General features: G+C 38.0%; 2 pseudogenes; one reads left to right on the top strand and one right to left on the bottom strand.

The window, feature by feature from the left end:
- Positions 1-225: 225 nt before the first annotated feature.
- LOC128056129 (placental prolactin-related protein 3-like) lies at positions 226-11,677 on the bottom strand (annotated as a pseudogene).
- On the top strand, positions 7,159-7,255 carry LOC128057019 (uncharacterized; annotated as a pseudogene).
- Positions 11,678-23,565: the final 11,888 nt, after the last annotated feature.

Genomic DNA, 23,565 nt, shown 5'->3' with positions numbered 1-23,565 from the left:
TCTCAAATGTAGGGGTGGATTTTCTTTTGATTTTCTATTAAATGAAGATAAGAAATGTTAACAAATTGGCCTCTTAGGTTTTGACATCTGTACAGAGTCTGTGTTTATTTTTTTTAAAGGAGACCAATTTCACAGAGCATACATTAAAAAGCTATAAGTTCAAAAAAGCTTGCTATGGGATACATCATCATGACCACCTCAGAGCCGGATGGGATGGATGTGGATTTAGCACGAATTGGTGATTTGGCATCCCAGCATCTTCATGTATGTGTCAACTTTACGTGAATCCCTATACAGGCACTTGAACAGCTTATAAAATGCAGAAAGACGCAAATCTTCATCGCTGGACTCCAGGGATGGGAGTGCACACCAGTAAATGCGAGCCTTCAACATCTTCCGCCTTACTGGAACAACAATCTGAATACCCAAAGGATAAAGACTTCTTATGTGTTTTATTAGGATTTGCTTTTTTTTTTTTCTTTGCTTCTAATTATCAAATTAAGATTTAGGGAAGACATATGTATATAAAATTCTCTATATGTGGATTTTGAATCCAGCCTATGAAAAAACTATTAGGAGTCTAAAATGTAGAAACATAGCTCAAGATTAGTTTTAACTTTCTCTTTTCTTCCTTCCCACTCTCATCCTTTGATTTGAGGAAAACAGAGAAAGAAGAGAGTTGGAAGTTCAATAGCATACGTCCTGGGTTACTTTGAAGAAAATGCTGATCTTGGAAATTCTGTTCTCTAGCTCTCTTACTCTTGAAAATATTTCAACCAACTGTGCTCAGGAAGAGCCAAGCTTTTGGTGGAATTGTGTGCAATGCAGGGAAGGCTGCCCATGTCAAAAATTGCAGTGAAGTTCTGATTCCTTTACCGTAGAGTCTATCACTATGAATGCCTAGGCTCCTGCTTTATGTAGTAGCAGTCTAGCATACAGAAGTCATGAATCTTTTTCTTACAAAATGAGATAATTCCAAACACCTTACACATTACAGAGGTCACCTCTTTCATTGATGAGCAAAGCAAGAAAGCCCTCTGCAGGATGCTCACCTGGCAGAATTGCCTCTCTATGAGTGCTTGAAGTTCTAGTAGATTTTTCACACTCTCTCTGGCACTTGATACGATAGTATCTGAGACTTCTTTCATACTCCGCAGGTCCGTGACTAGATGATACAGAGGTCTATTCCAGGAGTACAGTAACATGAGTATCCACTTACTAAGGTCTTCAATCTAAGCAACCAGAAGACACAGTCTCATTAAAATAATCATAATTCAGTGGTTTTAGTAACATGTCATCTTTGCTCAGAGCAGCTGACCTAAATAATTTGGTTATTCCTGTGTGTATGCAGAGATTTTTGAAGATAGTAAAAGTTCCAAAATTATAAAATGTAAGCTATTAGTTCACACTTTGCTGAATTATTAAAAATCTAGGTTATTTTAGGAACTAATTCTTCTGATGCATTCTAATTTATAACATGAACAATTTTCTTTTTTCTTCTGAAATTCTACCACCACTCAGAGAGTTCTTTTATGTTTGTATGTTTGCGTGAGACAATCTAAGTATTTATGGCAAGTCATTATGTGTCTGTAGTGCCTAACCCAGGAAAGAGGGATTTCACCTGTGCCCACATCATTGTCACCCAGTGATTCATTCATATTAATGAATCAAGTGAGTCATTCATATTGATGTTTGATTGGTAATTGTTTTATGATATTACAGCAAAAAGACAATGAAAAGACATGATTTTCCTAAACTGGCTTTCTCTCCACAGTTGATCCCAACACCAGCCCCCTGCTGACATCAGAGCAGTCTGTCTTGTTGACATGTCTCCAGGCAGAAAATGGCACAGCATTGTAGTTAGTTACAGCAGCAGTGGGATTCACAATGGAGGGTTCCCGCCCCTCCCCCTGGCCAGTTCACTACTACTAGAAGAATTGAGCCTGAAAATCCCGGGGGCTGAAGATCTCTAGTTAATATGCTTGATTTCTTTACAGCCATAAACTGTTTTACTGGTAAAGAACAGAGAACTGAATAGGATTAAATTGGTAATGCACATAAAGTGCTTAGTAAATGTATGGCCATATAGTAACTCTCAATAAACATTAAATTTAAGCTTATTGAACAATCCCTCCTCTTCTTCCTCTTTGACCCTTTTTCTTTACTTGATCATCCTCATTACTAATGAGCTTAACAGAGGAAAAGAATTCTGGGATCATTAAGAAGGTTGTAGAGAGAGAAGATAGTATTTTAATGGGGGATGCGTGTTAAAAGATTTTATATAATGTTAGGAGGAAGGATAATGCATGAAATCAGAAAGAAGAGATTATAATGGTGAAAATTTGGAGTTGCCATAAATGATTGAGGCTTGATATGTAAACTGTGTTGTCCTCAGAAGAGAGCCATTGTTGCGGACATGAGAAGCAAAGCAATGTTTTATAGGCCATTGTGGAGGAGACTTATAAATTAAAAGGTGACAGAAGAGTCACTGAGAATGATGAATGAAGGAGGTGTCAGAGAAGTAGAAGCAGAATCAGGAGAGCCTTGAAAGGCAGATGTGGTGGCTTGGGTGGTGCGGTATAGGACTCCCACTTAGCAGTCACTAATAACAGGGAGTACTCAAAACTGGGATGTGTTTCTTACATATTCATGAATTCTGCAATCTTACATTTTACACATGGAAGTTCCCATTCATTTCCTGTTTTCATACAGTATAATGGCTGCAATCCTGTCTAACACATTGGTTGAACTAAAGTTGTCTGCATGGACAATTTATAGATCTGTTATTTATGTTGCTACTACAGATCTTTAGTCATCCCTTGATTTCACTCATGCTTCATCAAGTGCATAATATAATTTCTCTTCAGTTGCTTATGGTTCCTCCACCATTTTCTGCATGTACAGTTACCATAACCTCTAATATTATGAAGCCTGGTAAGCTACATACTGTCTCATCTGAAACGGTGAAAAACCCAGGTGAAAGACTCACATTTGCCTCTAGGACTTTTTCTCTTTCTTCAGGAGTGTGGAGGGAATTGCTGTGGCAGCTGTTGGTGGCATTGATATAGTACCTTTGGCCCTCGGCATATTTTACATCCTGAAAGTGATCAGGCAATTAGTTAGGGTTGTTAGGCATTCAGTAGGTGAACTCATTACCAGAACATCAATATGTTTGACAGTCGTGTAATTTTAACGAGCAGGCATCACAAAATTTGAAAGTCATCCCTTTCCTACTTTTTCTATACATTGTGTCTATAGAAATGATTTTACATCTAACTTTTCTAAGTTCAACCTTTTCCATTCTTTTTTTTAATCTGTTTTTGTTTTGTTTTGTTTTTACTTTTTAGTATTTGAACCAAATATAATACTTTTGAACCAATACTTGGTGCTTCCCAGGTGACAGTAGTGGTAAAGAACATTCCTGTGAATGCAGGAGATATAAGAAGACTCAGGTTTGATCCCTAGGTGAGGAGCATCCCTTGCAAGAGGGTCGAGCAGCCTACTCCAGTATTCTTTAATAGAAACCTTTAGCACCACTTTTTATTAGCTGTCTGCTCTACTTTGTGCTCCTTGATTGACATAAAAGAATGAACATACAACTTTCAAATACTTTCATTAGAAACAGAATAATTGTTTCCAGTTGTAAACTCCCCTCCTATTGTAGCTCTAAAGCTATTCACTGCAAATCTTAAAACAATGATTTGTAGCATTAAAAAAACTACCAATATTTGTTTTTGTGACCAAGATTCAGCTTTGTTTAACATGTTCCATCCACCAAGTTCACTGCAGAGCAGTTCTCATTTATTGGGTATTTACTCTGAGCCTGGAGAAGAAAGCCCAGAGAGACACTGAAGGACCAGAAAATCAACATGCTTCCTTTTCCCCAGTCCCACCTAAAAGTGCTTTATGTCAGGTAGTATTGTGGACTGAATGTGTGTTCTTCAACTTCACGTGTTAGAGCCCTAACTGCCCAAGTACTGTGTTTTGAAATGGACCCTAGCCCACCAGACTCCTCTGTCCATGGGATTTCTCAGGCAAGAATACTGGAATGGCTTTCCATTCCCTTCTCCAGGGAATCTTCCAGACCCAGGGATAGAACCCAGGTCTCTCACATTGCAGGCAGATTCTTTACCATTTGAGCATGAGCGAAGCCCATTAAGGTTAAATGAGCTCTTAGGGTGGAACACTGAAGCAATACATTTAGTGTCTTCATGAAGCGAAACACCAGAGAATTACCTCTGTGTCTCTGTGTCTCTGTGTCTTTTCCTCTATCTCTCTTCCCCACCCCCCACCCTGTGTGAGGATGCATGGAGAATCCAGCCTGGGAGGAAAGAATTCTTACCAGAACCTCATCTTGCTGGTACCCTGATCTGGAACTTCTAGCCCCCAGAACTGTGAGGAAATAAATTTCTTTTGTTTATTCCACTGAGTCTATTGTATTATTTTATGGCATTCATGGCTGACAAATACAAAATCATTTGTTTCAGAAATTTACTTAAGAAAATGAATGAAAGGAAATTGAAAAAGCTATTGCACTTCTTAGGAATCCTTGAGATTTCACAAAACTGATCCTTTCTTCGTATTCCACATCTTATGAGCTGATGGCTTCTTTGACCTAGAGACTGTGTTATTTGAAGTTTGGCTAATGCAGCCTTCTTATTGAAAGGACAGTATAGCCAAGTCACTTATGTGAGGGTTCTATCTGGGAGCCTGGCAGGCTATAGTCCATGGGGTCACAAGAGTCGGAAATGACTAAGCAACTAAACCACCACCACAGTACTTACAAACTCATTGAACATTATTCTGGAATGCTTAAAGATGTTGTGGGACAGCCTGGAGGCATTGAGTGCCAGTACTGTAAGGGATTCCAGGGGGATGTCCGTCACGTTAGGACAGGAGGACAGGCATGAGTTGCCTTGGCACAGGAGCAGATTTGACATGACCAGCAGCAGGAGCAGGCAGAACCCTGTTTAATTAAAAACATGAGCCATTCTGAGATGATCTAGTCACCTGAGGTTATCAAATCTGTCCCGTGGAGGGAAGCCTTCTCCTTCTTGTTGCTCTGAGCAGGAGTTGGTACTGTAGTAGCTGGGTTGGGGAAGGAGTGTTTTCTGTGTCAATTTAAAAGGATGATGATATTTGCACAGATAGATAGTTGGAGAAGCATGTTACTCCCTGTAATTTTATATTGCTCCCAGAAGAATTTCTGTGCTCTGCAAACATTTGTAACTTAATTCTGAGCAAGAATTTTTAGGCCATTTTTCAAAGACAGTTTAATGTTTGGAGTCTGCAGACTTTGGCAACAAGGCCCTCTAGGAGTTTGTAATTTTTTCACTCTACATTGACTAATGCTTGCATTTTAGACACTGAAATGACAAGAAAAGTCCAGTTGATCTGTGTGGTTTACCATCACACTGGGGTAAGAGGAAATACATTACTGACTGATTACTACTATTGAGTACAAAAGAGAATACTAAGAGCAAAGGTTATTGTACCTTGGATCTGCTCACTCACCTTAGTAACCCCATACATGTTTTTGATACTTTCCCAAAAGCTTTAAAACATCTTAAAATTTGTGTTTCACAAGAACCCTGTGAGATAGCCTTAATCTTCACTATGATCATCAAGTTCTGTTAATAAAGATGCAATGACTTGGAGAGGGCAAGTAATTTTCCCCAGGTCCCATTATTAGCAGATGCAGGTGACTGGGCACCAATACACTCATCTGTTCACTTCCTGATGTCACATCACACATGCCTGTGGCTCTCAGTCTGCATGTGTGCAACCAGGATCACATCTGGAGCTTGATGACTGTGCTTAGGAGAAAACTATTTTGTCTTTGACTGCAAAACAAAGTGACCCTAGAACGTTGGTTTTATCCACTTGTTCTGCTCTGTCTATAAAACATTCACTGTTACAGTCTTTGACAATTATCAGTGTGGGGGCCTGGTTCTGCTGGCTAGCCTTTCTTCTAGGCACCTTGACAGTTCTTCTACTTTTGTGCATCTTTAATCTTCTTGTTACATTTATTTCTTCAAGTAAACAGCAAATAAATCTCCAAATGGTAACACAAGAATATCACCTGGTCATCACCCAAGACAATGTCATCAGCTCTATGAACAAGGCCTGCCCTTTCCTGACTTTGACTTTTTAGGGACACAGTTTATCTGTCTGGTGGAGTACATCCTGACAACCCATGGGACTTAGTATCTGAACCATCTCCAAACATCTCCTCTTCGATAGTAGAACTAGACCTTCATGCTTCCGTGATACATTGTAATATTTCAGAAATTATTCCTGACCCTACCTTTGCCCAACAGAACCATAAAATCATAGACTCTTGCAAGCATGATTTTAATATTACTTTTCCTGTCTGTCCTTTGTAAGTAAGCAGAATTTAAGTCTGAAGTGAGCAAGAATTGAGTTTGAACAAGAGAACTGATAAAATAGAGATTTTATCCTTCTGAATGAGATCTGAACATGATTCTTTTTCCAATTCACCAAATAGTGGTAGTTTAATTAAGGATAAGATATTAGCATTCCCTGGTGGCTCAGAGGTTAAAGTGTCTGCCTCCAATGTGGGAAACATGGGTTTGATCCCTGGGTTGGGAAGATCCCCTGGAGAAGGAAATGGCAACCCACTCCGTTATTCTTGCCTGGAGAATCCCATGGACAGAGGAGCTTGGTAGGCTACAGTCCACGGGGTCACAGAGTCTGACACGACTGAGTGACTTCGCTTTCACTTTCAGGTTTTCTCTGCTCTTAGTTAGTATAAAGGGGCATGGTATCTGAGAATAAAATGGTTATTTAAAACTAGGTGATGAAAATAAAAGGAGTGGTTCTTAAAAGGAAGACATATAAGTTTGAGAAATTTGGGACTATCTCGCTCATCAACTAAAGAGCTTATTGAGGCAGGCAAGGAGAATAATATCTTATATAACATGGACATATTTGTGTGCATCTATTTCTGTGCACATATACATGCGTTATGCATAAATATATGCTTAATTCCTTCTTGTAACTTTGGACCTTATACAATTCAATTTTATTAGAGGCAGCAAATAGTGCAGAATACCCTAATTCCTAATGTAATTAATCATTTATTGGTAGATGACTAACTATATGATTTTTTTTCCTGTTAAAATGTTATTCCTGTGTTTGCTTTGGTAGCAAAAAAGTTGGAATAATACTGAGAAAATTAGCATGGCCCCTGCCCAAGGATGACACACAAATTTGTGAAGCCTTCCATATTTTTCTGTAACAACTTTGAGGGATGAGACTGAAAGGAAGGTGGCAAGGAGATTCAAGATCCAGGGGATGTAGGTATACCTATGACTGATACATGCTGATGTGTGGCTGAAAGCAGTACAGTATTGTAAAGCAATTACCCTTCAATTAAACATCAATAAATTTAATTATTAAAACTGTTATTGAGAATCATATAACAGGTTCAGATATCCAATTTATGACTAAAGAGGATCTGACTGGAAACTGATGATATAAATTATCATTGGTTAGTAATTCATTAATTTTATAGTAGCATGAGAAAAATAAACTAACAAACACTACTGTTTGTGATTCAGTGCCATAGCAAGCTATAATCCTTGTCTGCATTCGACTTTAGGTGGTATAGTGCCCAAACTGAAACTGAGGCTGTTCCCAGAGGTGCACAGTCATGAGTCCTGGCCAGAGTGTTTGTTCCTGATGCTGGAGGCTTCTGTTCACTGGTCACTAAGGCCGAAATTTTCTCTGTTGAGCATTCTCTGGTTCTAACATGTGCAATAGTCTTTATATTTTGGTTTTATAACTTGATTCTCTTATTCTTTTGATCAGACTACCAAGTCTCTTTATGATTTTCCGACACTTTTGTGCTTTGATTTCTCTGATGCTCATTAGTGTATTTGCTTCCATGTCTACCTCTCTGAGTAGTTTTCAGCATCTACATAAACCCTACCCTATTCTCTTACTGTCTGGATTTTGATGTTTAGCATCAGCATATTTTATGAACTTAATTTTCCTTCTGGTGCAGTTTCTGGTATACAGCTTAAGCTGGTTGGATCCCATCTGGCCTGTTCGTGTTGTCTCCAGACAATTAGAGAAATCTGCTTTCTTTCTAGGCAATACTTCCCCTTGCTTTGATACCATTGCTAATTTTCTGTTATTTCACTTCCTGCCTCATAAGCTTTGTCTTTCTCAATCTACTGCAACTTGAGTACTATATGCCTCTATGTTGTTATTACTATTTTAAATGAATATGAACCTAGTATAGCAAAGAATTAAAGGGAAGAAAATTATAGTAGTATTAGTAATAATACATTCCCCCAAATTATAATCCAGTAATGCTCCCAGTTTTAAATGACTTTATATCCATGTATTATTGAGGTCCCCTACTCATTTTTCCTTAGTAGGTGTTTCAATTTTGAAATAGAATGTAGAAAACAATGGAGTGGAAAATTCTGGAAATCACCTTGGATTTTATATGCTTCAAGATCAAGTATGTAATTATTAGTTTTTGTAGTTATAGGGTATTCTTAGCACATATAGCTCACTGTAGGGTGATTGCTATTGAGTGAAGGATGTATACTGGGAACTGCAGTCACCAAACAGGTGTTGGAGATAAAGAAAGCAATGCCAGGAAGACACAGGCTTCTGTTCTGGAAGGAAAACCTTACAGTGTCTGTCATCTACAGTCTACTCTTCAGATTTTTCAAATCATTTACTCTTCCTCTGCTCATTTAATAATTTGGGTTGTTTTGATTTCTTTTTCTACTGAGTTGCATGGGTCTCTTATATATACTTGGATACGAAGCCCTTACCAAATATGTGATTTGCAAAATTTTTCTTTTTCATTCCATAGGTTTCCATTTCATTTTATGGATGGCTTCTTTTACTATGCAAAAGGTTTTGAGTTTGATATGGTCTCACTAGTTTATTTTTCAGTTCTTGCCTTTGCTTTTGATGACTGAGTTGTTTGAGTTGCTTGTATTTTGGAAAGCAATCTTTTATCAGTTGCTTTATTTGCTATTATCTTCTGCCATTCTTACCAAAACACATAGACTGGCTGAATGGATATGAAAACAAGACCCATATATATGCTGTCTACAAGAGATCCACTTCAGTCCTAGAGACACATACAGACTGAAAGTGAGAGGATGGAAAAAGATATTCCATGCAAATGGAAATCAAAAGAAAGCAAGATTGGCAATTCTAGTATCAGAAACAATAAACGTTAAAATCAAAACTATTATAAGAGATAAAGAAGGACACTACCAAATGATCAAGGGATCAGTCCAAGAAAAAGACATAACAATTTTAACTATTTATGTACCCAACATAAGAGCACCTCAATACATAAGGTAAACACCAACTGACACAAAAGGGGAAATTGATCATAACACAATAATAGTAGGGCATGTTAACATCGCACCTATACCAATGGACAGATCAACAGAACAGAAAGTTAATATAGAAACATAAGCGTAAAAGGAAATATTAGAGCAAACAGACCTAACTGATATCTTCTGCACATTCCATTCAAATGCAGAAGAATACAGTTTCTCTCAAATGCACATGGAGTATTATCCTCATCTTGAGTCACAATCAAAGCTCAATAAAATTAAGGAAATTGACATTATTTCAAGCATTTTCTCTGACCACAACACTATGAGACTAGATATCGATAATAGGAAAAAATAACTTTAACGAACACAAACACATGGTGACTAAACAACACATTTCTAAACAATGAAAAGGTTACTAAAGAAATAAGGGAAATCAAAACACTCCTAGAAACAAAAAACAATGAAAACATGATGATCTAAAACCTAGAGGATGCAACAAAAGCAGTTCTAAGAGGCAAGTTTATAGTAATACAAATCCTACCTCAGGAAACACATTGAATGGACAACCTAACTTTACATATCTTTAACTCTTTTTAAATTTCTCTTGTCAATGTCTTAAAGGGTCTGTATAAAATTTTTCAACACCTTGCTTAAGTTTATTTTTAAGTGTTTTATCTTTTTTTGATGCAATAGTAAATGGGATTGTTTTCTTTATTCCACTTTCTGATAGTTCATCGTTGATTGATAAGTCGGCAACTGAGTTTCGTATATTGGAATATAGTAAACATAATGTATGCTACACCTTTAAAGAATAGACATTTTCCCACAAATAAGACATGTAGATGATCAAGAGGTATATGACAAGATGCTCAGCATCATGAATAATCAAAGAAAATGCAGATCAAAAGCACAAGAGATATCATCTCATACCTGCTGGAAAGGGTAGTACCAAAAAATGTAAGAAAAGACAAATGTTATTGAGGATGTGGAGAAAAGGAGTGCTTATGCATTGTTGGAAAGGAGGTATACTGGTGCAACTCCCACAGAAACATGCTGTGGAGTTTCCTCAAGAAATTTAAAAGAGAACAGTTATGTGATCCATTATCCCACTTCTGGATATATAGTCAAGGAAATGAAATCATTGTCTCAAAGAGAGATCCCTATTCCCATGCTCACTGCAGCATTATTCACAGTAGCCTTGTTATAGAAACAATAATTTTTCAACAGGTGAATGGATTAAAACAATGTGATGTGACATGTACAGCAAAATATTATTTAGCCGTTAGGAAAAGAAAGAAATCCTTTCATTCCTGGCAACACGGATGGAACTGGAGGGTATTATGCCAAGTGAACTAAGTCAGAGAAAGACGAATACCATAGGATCTCAAGTAAAAGGAATTTCAAAAAAAAAGATGGAACTCAGAGTAGAAAAATGATTGCCAAAGACTGGAGGGTAGGACAAATAGGGAGAGATTTTTAAAGGTTAAATATTTTTGTGTATAAAAAATTAATAATGTCTGAGGATCTAAGTTTGAACTTCATGATCTATCATGAGATCTAATCATGAGATTGAACAAGCTCTGGGAGTTGTTTATGGACAGGGAAGCCTGTGTTGCCAGAGCCCATGGGGTCACACAGAGTCGCACACCACTGAATGAATGACTGAACTGAAGAGAGTGGAACTTACCTGTGTTCTCTTCAAAAAGCAAAAGTTAAACGTGTATGGTGATGACAGTGTTACTTAAGAGAAAGGGAAACTTGTTTTTAATACATGTACACATCGGGGTGGACAAGATGACGGAGGGGTAGGTGGAAGTGGAGTACACCTCTCTCCACTGATGCATCAAGAATGTCTAAAGACGCAGCAGTTCCCACAGAACAGGTGAATACTGGCAGGACTTCCTGACTACTGAGAAGGAATATCCGGATCAATATGGAACTCAGTAGGACAAAGGAAAGAAGGGACAAGGAGGAAGGGAAAAGAAGGAGCAGAGCAAGTGGGACCAGCCTGCACCTGGGGGAGAAGGAGCTGAAGCGCAGGGGAGAGATTCCCGCGTCCATGGCCATCCCCTGGGAAGGGGGAGGCATTTGAAGCTGTTGGGGAGTGAACTAACTAATCTGTCACAGTCTGAACAGAGGGAGAACCACATAGACAAGCCATGCTGCAGCCTTTCATACCTCGGACAGGGTTGTAAGTCCACTGGTGTCCACGGAAGCTGGAAGCTGGAGCCATGGGAATTGCAGAATGACTGTTGACCATTGGGAGACAGCAGGATTGGATGGGATAGAGGAAATCTGCTGCATGGACTGCTTCTTAAGGAAAACCAGGAGGACATATAATAGGGTTCCAGTGCCTGTGGAGTAGAGCTGTCTCTTTCTCCATGCTGGTACCTGCAGGTTGAGAAATAGAGAAAGACTTTAGTGAGGGTGGTCCTGGAGTGCCTGATGCACTAATCAATGGAGAATTTTGAATGTCTATATACCAGACCCTCACCTATTCTCTATCCAAATTTTGGGTTTTAGCATCGTAATGTTTTTATGAACTTAAATTTCTTCTGGTAAAGTTTCTTGTTTACAAATTAAGCTAATTCCTCACATCTGGCTCATTCTTGGTATTTCAAGAAACTTTGAGCTCCTTCCTTCCTCTCAAGGCAATACTGCACTTTACTTTGCTGCCATTGCTGACTTCCCATACTTTGACTTCTTGCCTAGTATATTCTATGTCTTTCTCTATTCACTATAACTTTAGTGTATGTGTCCCTAGGTTGGTATTAATATTTATAATTAATTATTATCCTGATGCATTCGAGAACCAAAAGGACTACAGTTACAACAGTAGTAATACATTACCCCAAAATTATAATCTATTAATGCTCCCATGTAAAACTGATTTTCTATCTATATATTATTGAGGTCTCTTAACTCATTTTCCTTCCTAGGTGGCTCAATTTTGAAATGAAACATAGAAAACAGTGGAGTCGTAAACTCTGGAAATTACCTTCCTTTTGATATGCCTCATTAGCAAGTATGCAAATATTAGTCTCCCCGCCCCAGTGGGGATCTTAGTACATATTATAGCTCGCTGCGGGTGATTGCTCTTGACTGAAGGATGTACACTGTGAACTGTAGTTGTCAACAAGTGAGTGGAGATGAAGAAAGTAACGCCAGGAATGCACAGGCTTTTGTTGTTCTAGAAGGAAAACTTTCTGTGTCTCTCATCTACAGTCTAATCTTCAGATTTGGTGAAACTGTCATTTTTCTTATGCTCCATTAAAAATTTGGATTATTTGGGGGTTTTGTCCTTGAGTTGTATGTCTCATGTATTTTAGGATATTAAGCCCTTATCAAATACATGATTTGGAAATATCTTCTGTTAATCTGTAAATTGCCATTTGATTTTGTTGATGTTCCTGTGTTTGGAGTTTGATGTGGTCCCACTAGTTTGTTTTGGAGTTGTTGCTTTTGGTGTGAAATCCAAAAAGTCACTGCAAAAACCGATGGCAAGAAGACTACCTCAATGTATTCTTCTAAGGGTTTAATCACTTAAAGTCTTATGTTCAACTTTTTAATTCCTTTTTAGTTGATTTTTGTGTATGGTAAAAGACAGGTACACAGTTTCATTTTTTCAAAGGACTATCCAGTTTTCTCAGTACCATTTTGAAAAGCTTGTCCTTTCCCCACTGGATGGACAAGTTGGCTCCCTTTTCATAAGCTAACCGACAATATATGAGTATGAATTCTTTCTAGCTTCTCTGTTCTGCTCTGTTGATCTATGTGTCTGTTTTTGTGCCAGAAGCAAATCATTCTGTCTTGATTAGTATAGCTTTCTAATACAATTTGAAATCAGCAACCCTAGTCTCAAACTTTGTTCTTCTTTCCCAAATTCACTTTCACTCTTTGGTGTTTTGTAATTTAATACATCAGAATAGACCAAGAAGAGATGGAAAAAGTACACAGAAGAAATATACAAAAATATATCTTAATGACTCAGATAATCACAATAGTGTAGTTTCCCCCTCAGAGCCAGACAATGACAATCTGGCATGTGAAGTCAAGTGGGGCTTAAGAAGCACAGCTGCCCATAAAGCTAGTGGAAGTGATAGAATGCCAGCAAAGCTATTTAAAATCCTCAAAGATGATGCTATTAAAGTGCTCCACTCAATGTGTCAGAAAATTTGGAAAAGCCAGCAGTGGCCAGAGGACAGGAAGAGGTCAATCCTCATCCCAATTCCCAAGAAGGGCAGTACTAAAGAATGTTCAAGCCACTGAACAGTTGAACTCATCTCCCTTGAGTAAGGTTATGCTCAAAATCCTCCAGGCTAGGCTTCAACATTATGTGAACCTAGAAATTCTGGATGTTCAAGCTGCATTTAGAAAAGTCAGATAAACCAGAGATCAAATTGCCAACAGTTGCTGGAACATAGAGAAAGTAAGGGAATTCCAGAAAAACATCTGCTTCATTGACCTCACCAAACAGTGTGGATCTCAACAAATTGGAAAACTCTTAAGGAGATGTGAATACCAGAACAACCTTACCTGTCTTCTGAGAAACCTGTTTGCAGTTCAAAATGCAACAGTTAGAGGCAGACAAGGAAAAATAAACTGGCTCAAAATTAGTGAAGGAGTCCGTCAAGGCTGAAGATTGTCACTCTGCTGATTTAACTTATATGCAGACCATTTCATGCGAAATGCTGGACTCGATGAGTCCAAAAGGCTGAAATCAAGACTGCTGGGAGAAATATCAACAGCCTCAGATATGTGAATGATACCAGTCTAATGGCAGAAAGCGAAGAGGAACTAAAGATCCTCTTGATGAGAGTGAAAGAGAATGAAAAAGCTGGCTTAAAACTCAATATCAGAAAAGCTAAGATCATGGTATCTGATCCCATCATTTACATGGCAAATAGAAGGGGAAAAGGTGGAAGCAGTGACAGATTTCCTCTTCTTGGGCTCTAAAATCACTGTGGATGGTGACTGCAGACATGAAATTAGACGATGATTGCTTCTTGGGAGGAAAGCTATGACAAACCTAGACAGTGTGTTAAAAGCAAAAACATCACTTTGCCGACAGAGGTCTGTATAGTCAAGGCTAAGCTCTTTCCAGTAGTCATGTACACATGTAAGAGCTGGATAGACAATAAAGAAGGTAGAGTGCTGAAGAACTGATGTTTTCGAACTGTGGTGCTGTAGAAGACTCTTGAGAGTCCCTGGGCATCAAGGAGATCAAAACAGCAACCGTAAAGGAAATCAACCCCATTTACTCTCGGAAGAACTGATGCTGAAAGCTGAAATCTCCAATACTTTGGCCACTTAATGTGAATAGCTGACTTATTGGAAAAGATCCTGATGCTGGGAAAGATTGAAGGCAGAAGAAAGGGTGACAGAGGATGAGATGGTTGGATGGCATCACCAATTCAATGGGCATGAACTTGGGCAAATTATAGGAGATGGTAAGGGACAGAAAGTCTGGCATGTTGCAGTCTGTGGAGTCACAAAGAGTCAGACAAGACCTGGCAACTGAACAACAAGAACAGTTTTATACAAGTTGTAGAATTTTTTTTTTCTGTTTTGTGAACCATACCTTGGAATTTTGAAAGACACTGCAATGAATATATAGATAGATTTTGGTAGTATGGATGCATTAACAATATTAATTCTTCCAGTCAATAAATATGAAATATGTTTCCTCTTGTGTCTTTATACATTTCTTTCACGAGTGTCTTGAATGTTTTCATACATAGATCTTTCAACACCTTGCTTAAATATATTTCTAAGTATTTTATTTTTTGATGCAATTGTAAATGGGATTATTGTATTTCTATTATTTGTTTTGGTGTATGGATAGGTAACTGAGTTTTATATGTTCAAATACAGTTTACAAAATGCATGCTATTTTTTAAGAATAGACAATTTTCTCCCCAAATAAGACATACAGAATGCCCAAGAAGTATATCACCAAATGCTCAACATCACTATCAGGGAAGTGGAAATCAAAAGTAAAACACACCACCTCATTCCTGTTTAAATGGCTTTTACCATAAAGTAATATATAAGTGTGGTTGAGGATGTCTAGAAAATGGAGGTATTAACGGATTATTGGGAGGAATGTATATTGGTGCAACTTCCATGGAATACCTTCTGGAAGTATCTCATGATATTTCACAAGGAACTGTTATGCGGCCATTAACCCACTTCTGTATATAATTCATTTCTGCATAGATATTCAAAGGAAATGAAATAATTGTCTCAAAGGAAACCCGTACTCCCATGTTCATTGCATCTATATTCACAGTAGCCTAGAAACAACCAATTATGGGAACAATCTAGGTATCTGTCAGCAGGTGAAGAGATTGCAACAATGCGATGAGATATATATATATATATATATATATATATATATATATATATATGAATTTTATTTAGCCATTGATAAAGAAAGAAATTCTTCCATTTGTGGCAGCATGGATGAAATTGGTGGGCCTAATGCTAAGTAAGACAAGTTAGAGAAAGACAGTTACTGTATGATCTCAATTGTAAGGAATCTAAAAGTAAAAATAGTGGAGCTCAGAAACAGCATAGGTAAGTGATTGTCAAGGCTTGGAGAGTGTGGGAAATAGGGATGGGTTTGTTAAAGGTTATATATTTTAAAATATGAAAATTATAAGGTCTGAGGATCTAATGAATAGCATGATGACTATAACTGATAAAATTGTGTTGTTTAATTGATGCTGTCTAAGAGAGTGGAACTTACCTGTGTTCTCTTCAAAAAATAAAAGGTAAACATGTCAGATGACAGGAATGTGACTAATTAATAAACAGGGAAAATCTTTTCTAATACATATGTAAATGAGGGTCAGCACTATGGCAGAGGGGTAGGTGGAAATGGCAAGTATACTGGAATGGGTTGCCATTTCCTCCTCCAAGGAGCTTCCCGACCTAGGGATTGAACCATCTCCTGTGTCTCCTGCATTGCAGGCAGATTCTTTAGCTGCTGAGCCATAAGGGAAGTCCTAACAAAACTACCATATGTCCTAGAAATTCTACTATTGGGCATATACCCTGAGAAAACCATAATCCATAAAGACACGTGTACCCAAAATTCATTGCAACAGTGTTTACAATAGCCAGGACATGGAAGCAATCTAGATGTGCATTGAGAGAGGAATGGATAAAGAAGTTGTGGTACATCTATAGAAGGGAATTTTAATTAACCTTAAAAGGAAGCGAATTTGGGTCACTTGAGCTGAGGTGGATGAACCTACAGCCTGTTATGTAGAGTGAAGTAAGTCAGAAAGAGAAAACCAAATATTATATATTAATGTATGTATGGAATCTAGAAAAATGGCACTGGTTAACCTATTTTCAGGGCAGGAAGAGAGACACAGACAGAGAAGAGATTTGTGGATGTAATGGAGGAAGGAGAGGGCAAGTTGAATTGAGAGAATAGCGTTGACACATAGTACATTACCAAATGTAAAATATTAATAGATAGCTAGTGGGAAGTGGCTGTGTGACACAGGAAGCTTACCCAGTGCTCTGTGACAACCTAGAGAAGTGGGATGGGGTGCATGGTGGGGGGATTCAAGAGGGAGGGGATACATGTATACTTATGGCTGATTCACATAGTTGTACAGCAGAAACCAACACATTGTAAAGCAATTACACTCCAGTTAAAAGTAAATTTATGTCTCTTTTGCTGTCTCGCATACAGGGTTATCGTTACCATCTTTCTAAATTTCATATATATGCGTTAGTATACTATATTGGTGTTTTCTTTCTGGCTTGCTTCACTCTGTAAAATATGACAAAACCAACACAATATTGTAAAGTAATTAACCTCCAATTAAAATAAATAAATTTATATTAAAAAATAAAAGTATAAGTTACCTATGGAAAAAAAAGTAAATTTTAAAAATAATATATACATATATCAAATTATCATGTTATATACTTTAAATATCTTACACTTTTATTTGTGAATTCTGTCTCAAAAAAAATACTCTGCTTGCTAGTCACTATTCATGACATTTGATTTATATATGTCAGTGTCTACATAGGAAAAAAGAATAATTTTGCAGTATCTACTGAGAAAAGCAAAATGGAGACTTTTCCGATGCTTAAATATTACTTAAGTGAAAGGATTAATAATTAAGTAGTTCTCAGTGGATGACTAGCCCCTCAGCCTCTGGACTCACTTTTAACTGGACCTGCTTCTCCTCTTTCTAGTGCTTTGGTAGGTTCCTTATCTTTGAGGGAAAATTTAACAACTCAGCTTCCACACAAATGTTATAACTGGGTGCTTGGTCCCCAGAGGTGAAAAACTCACTTCTACTTGAACCTGCCTGTGTGAACAAAAGCCTCCCCTGTATCATTTCTGTTTTTATGGAAATCCAAGAGGCTGAGGGTAGCACTGAGGGGGAGGTTTTGTTTTCCAAGCTGGATCCGTCAGGTCTAGATCGGTGGTGCATGAAATTTTTCAGGCTGCTTGAGCAGTAGTGGCTGTCTTATGCTTGCAAACATATGCCCATCACAACCACACACCCCACATAATAAATGTTGTCATGCAGAGCAAAGTTAGGTTCCCATTTTCCAGTGACTGAAGATAAAAAATTTAGACTTATTTTGTTGCCCTAATTCTCTTCTTTTCAGAGTAAAATGTGAATAAAAAATGTGGAAATCCCACACAAAATCTTCAAATAAGAAAATCTTAACGTTCCTCCTTCATTATCTTAAAAAAATATTCCACAAATATAAATGCATAGACATCAATATATTCATAAAGATACACATAAAGGATAGCTGAAGGATCTTCTAACAAGGATGTCATTAACTTTGATTTGGAAGGTCTCTGACAGTGTTATGTCAGAGTTATGTTAGTGTTATCACTAAAAGGTTTGACATTTTTCATGTGGCTGAAATATATTTTTTCTTATGGACACTGCAGATCATAAAGACTTTGTGGGGCTACATCAAAAACTGAGAAACTTGCTCTTGTTTTGCTATCACCACCTCTGATTTTTGAACTTCTGAGGGTGTCTTATCAATAGAAGTCTCATCTGAAATGCTGTTAAAATTTCCATGTGTTGTATTTGGAAAGACACTTTTATTATTTGTTACCATAATAGCTGGAATTTTTGACTACTTTTCCATTCTGTAGCAAATTTTACATTTTAAAATATGAGTGTTTATATTAAAGTTATAAGGACTTTGCATAAAAGTTTTAAAAAATTAATGTTCTGATCAATATTGGAACTAGAAAATAGGATTGGGGTGACCTGATTTCTCTCAGTCCTTTTGCTTGGTTACAGAGTGGGAACCACATCAGATGGTGACCATTCTGCTCCTCGTACAATTCCTAGGAAGTCAGTCCACAGTCTCCTTTAATGATCCACCACAGGACTCAACAACCCAGATTGTTGACATTTCTTATTATATGTACCTTGAAGCTTGAAGTCATTCCATGTTTTGTTTTCCATTTTCCATGGAATTTGAAACCTATCTAGTCTAATAATTCCTAATAAACATTTGTTGTGATTCTTAAAGGATCTTGAGCATAATTTTCTAAGAGTAAGTCATCTTCAGCATTTAGCATTTTTCATGTTTATTTGCACTCTATCTTTTGGATATTTTGGCATATGAATATATAATCATGATTGAAATTGTTTCAAAACTTCATAATTTACAAAGCAATTTTTATATCAGTGCTGGTGTTAGTCTCATTGTGATAAACAAGGAGACAAGGGTTTTATGCACTTAAGGAAGAAAAAAACCTGGGAAGCAAGGAAGGAAGTTAAGGTGATGTGTAATGAAGGGTTGAATAGAGCAGGAAATGGATGTAAGCACATGAAATAATGGGATGCTTACGTATTTCAGTGGCCAAACTATGTAAGATAGATAGGTCTGCTAAGAACAATTGCCCTTTTCTGATTCACTAATTTTTGTAGCAAAATCAAAGCCTCCTATTTTTTGCAGACTCTTGCCTGATTGAATCCCATCCTGACAAAGTTGGCATACACCTCCGCACACAGGTGTGTACACAGATGTTGACAAGTGAAATGAGCCAATTTGCATTGTGACTACCAATCACTCTTTGGTCTGCCCCTCTTTCCCTCCAATTTTCTGTACTCTTCCTGCATGTTCTACCAGGTAGGATGTGGGAAACAGGTAGCTCCAACACACACAATAAAAGTTGTGGGGATAAAGTTGACTCCATTACAAATTAAAGTTACACTGCTGGTTCAGCAGTAAAGAACCAACCTGCCAATGCAGGAGACATGGGTTCGATTTTGAGTGGTGAAGATCCCCTGGACAAGGAAATGGCAACCCACTCCAGTATTCATGCCAGGGAAATCCCATGGACAGAGGAGCCTTGTTGGTTATGGTCCAAGAGGTTGCAAAAAAAAATCAGGCACAAATTAGTGACTAAATAACACAATCAGGGAAGTCTTTTCCCCATCATTCCCTCTTTCTGGCCACTGCTGAATATGATTTAAAAACAGGAGATTTGGAGTTGTATTTGAAAATCAGAAACATGTATTATTTTCCAATTGAAGGAGGAATCTGTAATCTCAGTCCACAAATGTTTAAAATCTTAGAACTTCATTAAGTTGTGATGACTACAGTGAGACAGTCAAGGTTGAGAAATAGAAGCTCAGCCTTCTCTCCCCAACAAGACAGCTGCCAGATGACACTGTGCTGTGAGCTTGTTCTCTTGGCCTCTGTTCTGCTCGTCTCCTGCATGCAGAGCAAGAAAACTTAAAAAGCTATTAGGGTTTGGGGGGCTCAGATACTCCATGGCAAACATTTTCCTCAATCCCACAAAGAAAACATTTTTTTTTTCTTTTTCTGGAAACTGTAAAGAAAGATTTATGGACCTTCAGGTTTATAAAACCATCTGGTGCTTTGTAGTTTGCAGGCTGGTTGCTTTGAGAGTTCAAAGTTTAGACTGACCACACCACTATTGTTACCACTCCCTCCTTCTTGAACAGTTGAATTTTGTTTCTACATTGATACCTAAGAAGCTAGTCTTTTAAACTTATGGACAACTTGTAAAAATCAGTAGGATTTAGGAGAATGTACCTGTTGCTTTTTAAGGGCATTTTTATTGTTTGACCCTTGCTGCATTTAGGAATGGAGTTGGTGAACTCTGAGTTTCCACTTAGCTTAGCTTCCTTGTGGGAGCATTGCATACTTTGGGTTTTGTTTTAGCAGTTGGTGACTTTGACCCCTCTCAGTAAAGTGTTTAGGCTGAGGAGGACTCAAAAGAGCTTTCTGATGTGATATTTCCAACATCTTCCAAGCTAGAGTAGTCTTCCTCTCAACATAGCAAACCCATATATAGAAATGTTTTCCAGCCTCTGTAGAGTGTTCTGGTAAAGCAACTTAGATCAAAGGCTTGATATTTGAAAAATGCATATGCACATTGCAGAGCAAAAAAAAAATTGTTACGCAAGTCAATAATATCACTTCAATGTGACTCAAGTGTGTTCTCAATTTCAAGAGAAAATGGAGAAAATGAGAACAGGGTGTATAAGTTTTCTCTGCCTAATTCTATTTGTAACTGAGCTGAAATCTCAAATATGCCTTACTTCTAGTGTGGGGTCCCAAAGGTCTCTGGGTGTAGGGCAATCTGCTTATTAATTGCCTGTACCTGTGATAATCTTGTACACTTAGATTACAAGAGTGACAAACTTTTATCCACCTCACACTTTTAGAATGCAAATTAGCTACACTTTATTAAAGAAATAGCGTTTTAAGGAAGAATATAAAATGAGAAACAGATATAATCTGGATTAGCCCTTTAGATACCTTCAGTGGAGATTTGTGGAGAAAGAACTTCAGAAAGAATGAAGGGATAGAGCCAAAGCAAAACCAATACCCAACTGTGGATGTGACTGGTGATAGAAGCAAGGTCTGATGCTGTAAAGAGCAATATTGCATAAGAACCTGGAATGTCAGGTCCATGAATCAAGGCAAATTGGAAGTGGTCAAACAGGAGAGAGCAAGAGTGAATGTCGACATTCTAAGAATCAGTGAACTAAAATGGACTGGAATGGGTGAATTTGAATCAGATGAACATTATGTCTACTACTGTGGGCAGGAATCCCTTAGAAGAAATGGAGTAGCCATCATGGTCAACAAAAGAGTCCAAAATGCAGTACTTGGATGCAATCTCAAAAACGACAGAATGATCTCTGTTCGTTTCCAAGGCAAACCATTCAATATCACAGTAGGCTATGCTGCAACCAGTAATGCTGAAGAAGCTGAAGTTGAATGGTTCTGTGAAGACCTACAAGACCTTTTAGAACTAACACCCAAAAAAGATGTCCTTTTCATTATAGGGGACTGGAATGCAAAAGTAGGAAGTCAAGAAACACCTGGAATAACAGGCAAATTTTGCCTGTTTTAGAATACAGAATGAAGCAGGGCAAAGGCTAATAGAGTTTTGCCTAGGGAACGCACTGGTCATAGCAAACACCCTCTTCCAACAACACAAGGGAAGACTCTACATATGGACATCACCAGATGGTCAATGCCGAAAACAGATTGATTATATTCTTTGCAACCAAAATGGAGAAGCTCTATACAGTCAGCAAAAACAAGACTGGGGGCTGACTGTGGCTCAGATCATGAGCTCCTTATTGCCAAATTCAGACTTAAACTGAAGAAAGTAGGGAAAACCACTAGACCATTCAGGTATGACCTAAATCAGATCCCTTGTGATTATACAGTGGAAATGAGAAATAGATTTTCTAGATCTGAGAGATAGAGTGCCTGATGAAATATGGACGGAGGTTCCTGACATTGTACAGGAGACAGGGATCAAGACCATCCCCATGGAAAAGAAATGAAAAAAAGCAAAATGGCTATTTGGGGAGGCCTTACAAATAGCTTTGAAAAGAAGAGAAGCAAAAAGCAAAGCAAAAAAGGAAAGATATAAGCATCTGAATGCAAAGTTCCAAAGAATAGCAAGAAGAGTAGAAAGCCTTCCTCAGTGATCAATGCAAACAAATAGAGGAAAACAACAGAATGGGGAAGACTAGAGATCTCTTCAAGAAAATTAGAGATACTACGGGTATATTTCATGCAAAGATGGGCTCAATAAAGAACAGAAATTGTATGGACCTAACAGAAGCAGAAGATATTAAGAAGAGGTGGCAAGAATACACAGAAGAACTGTTCAAAAAATCTTCATGACCAAGATAATCACGATGGTGTGATCACTTATCTAGAGCCAGACATCCTGGAATGTGAAGTCAAGTGGGTCTTAGGAAGCATCACTACTAACAAAGCTAGTGGAGGTGATGGAATTCCACTGGAGCTATTTCAAATCCTGAAAGATGATGCTGTGAAAGTGCTGCACTCAATATGCCAGCAATTTTGGAAAACTCAGCAGTGGCCACAGGACTGGAAAAGGTCAGTCTTCATTCCAATCTCAAAGAAAGGCAATGCCAGAGAATGTGCAAACTACTGCACAATTGCACTCATCTCACAAGCTAGTAAAGTAATGCTCAAAATTCTCCAAGCCAGGCTTCAGCAGTACGTGAACTGTGAACTTCCAGATGTTCAAGCTGGTTTTAGAAAAGGCAGAGGAACCAGAGATCAAATTGCCAACATCTGCTGGATCATGGAAAAAGCAAGAGAGTTCCAGAAAAAACATCTATTTCTGCTTAATTGACTATGCCAAAGCCTTTGACTGTGTGGATCACAATCAACTGTGGAAAATTCTGAAAGAGAAGGGAATACCATACCACCTGAGCTGCCTCTTGAGAAACCTATATGCAGGTCAGGAAGCAACAGTTAGAACTGGACATGGAACAGCAGACTGGTTCCAAATAGGAAAAGGAGTCCGTCAAGGCTGTATATTGTCACCCTGCTCATTTAACTTCTATGCAGAGTACATCATGAGAAACGCTGGGATAGAAGAAGCACAGCTGGAATCAAGATTGCCGGGAGAAATATCAATAACCTCAGATATCCAGATGACACTAGCCTTATGGCAGAAGGTGAGGAACTAAAAAGCCTCTTGATGAAAGTGAAAGAGGAGAGCGAAATAGCTGACTTAAAGCTCAACATTCAGAAAACTAAGCTCATGGCATCTGGTCCCATCACTCATGGGAAATAGATGGGGAAACAGTGGAAAGAGTGTCAGGCTTTATTTTTTGGGCTCCAGAATCACTGCAGATGGTGACTGCAGCCATGAAATTAAAAGACGCTTACTCCT

Source organism: Budorcas taxicolor, chromosome 11, assembly GCF_023091745.1.
Source record: "Budorcas taxicolor isolate Tak-1 chromosome 11, Takin1.1, whole genome shotgun sequence".
Lineage (NCBI taxonomy): Eukaryota > Metazoa > Chordata > Mammalia > Artiodactyla > Bovidae > Budorcas > Budorcas taxicolor.
Note: the sequence above shows the minus strand (reverse complement) of the source record. Positions and strands in the feature narration are given on the sequence as shown.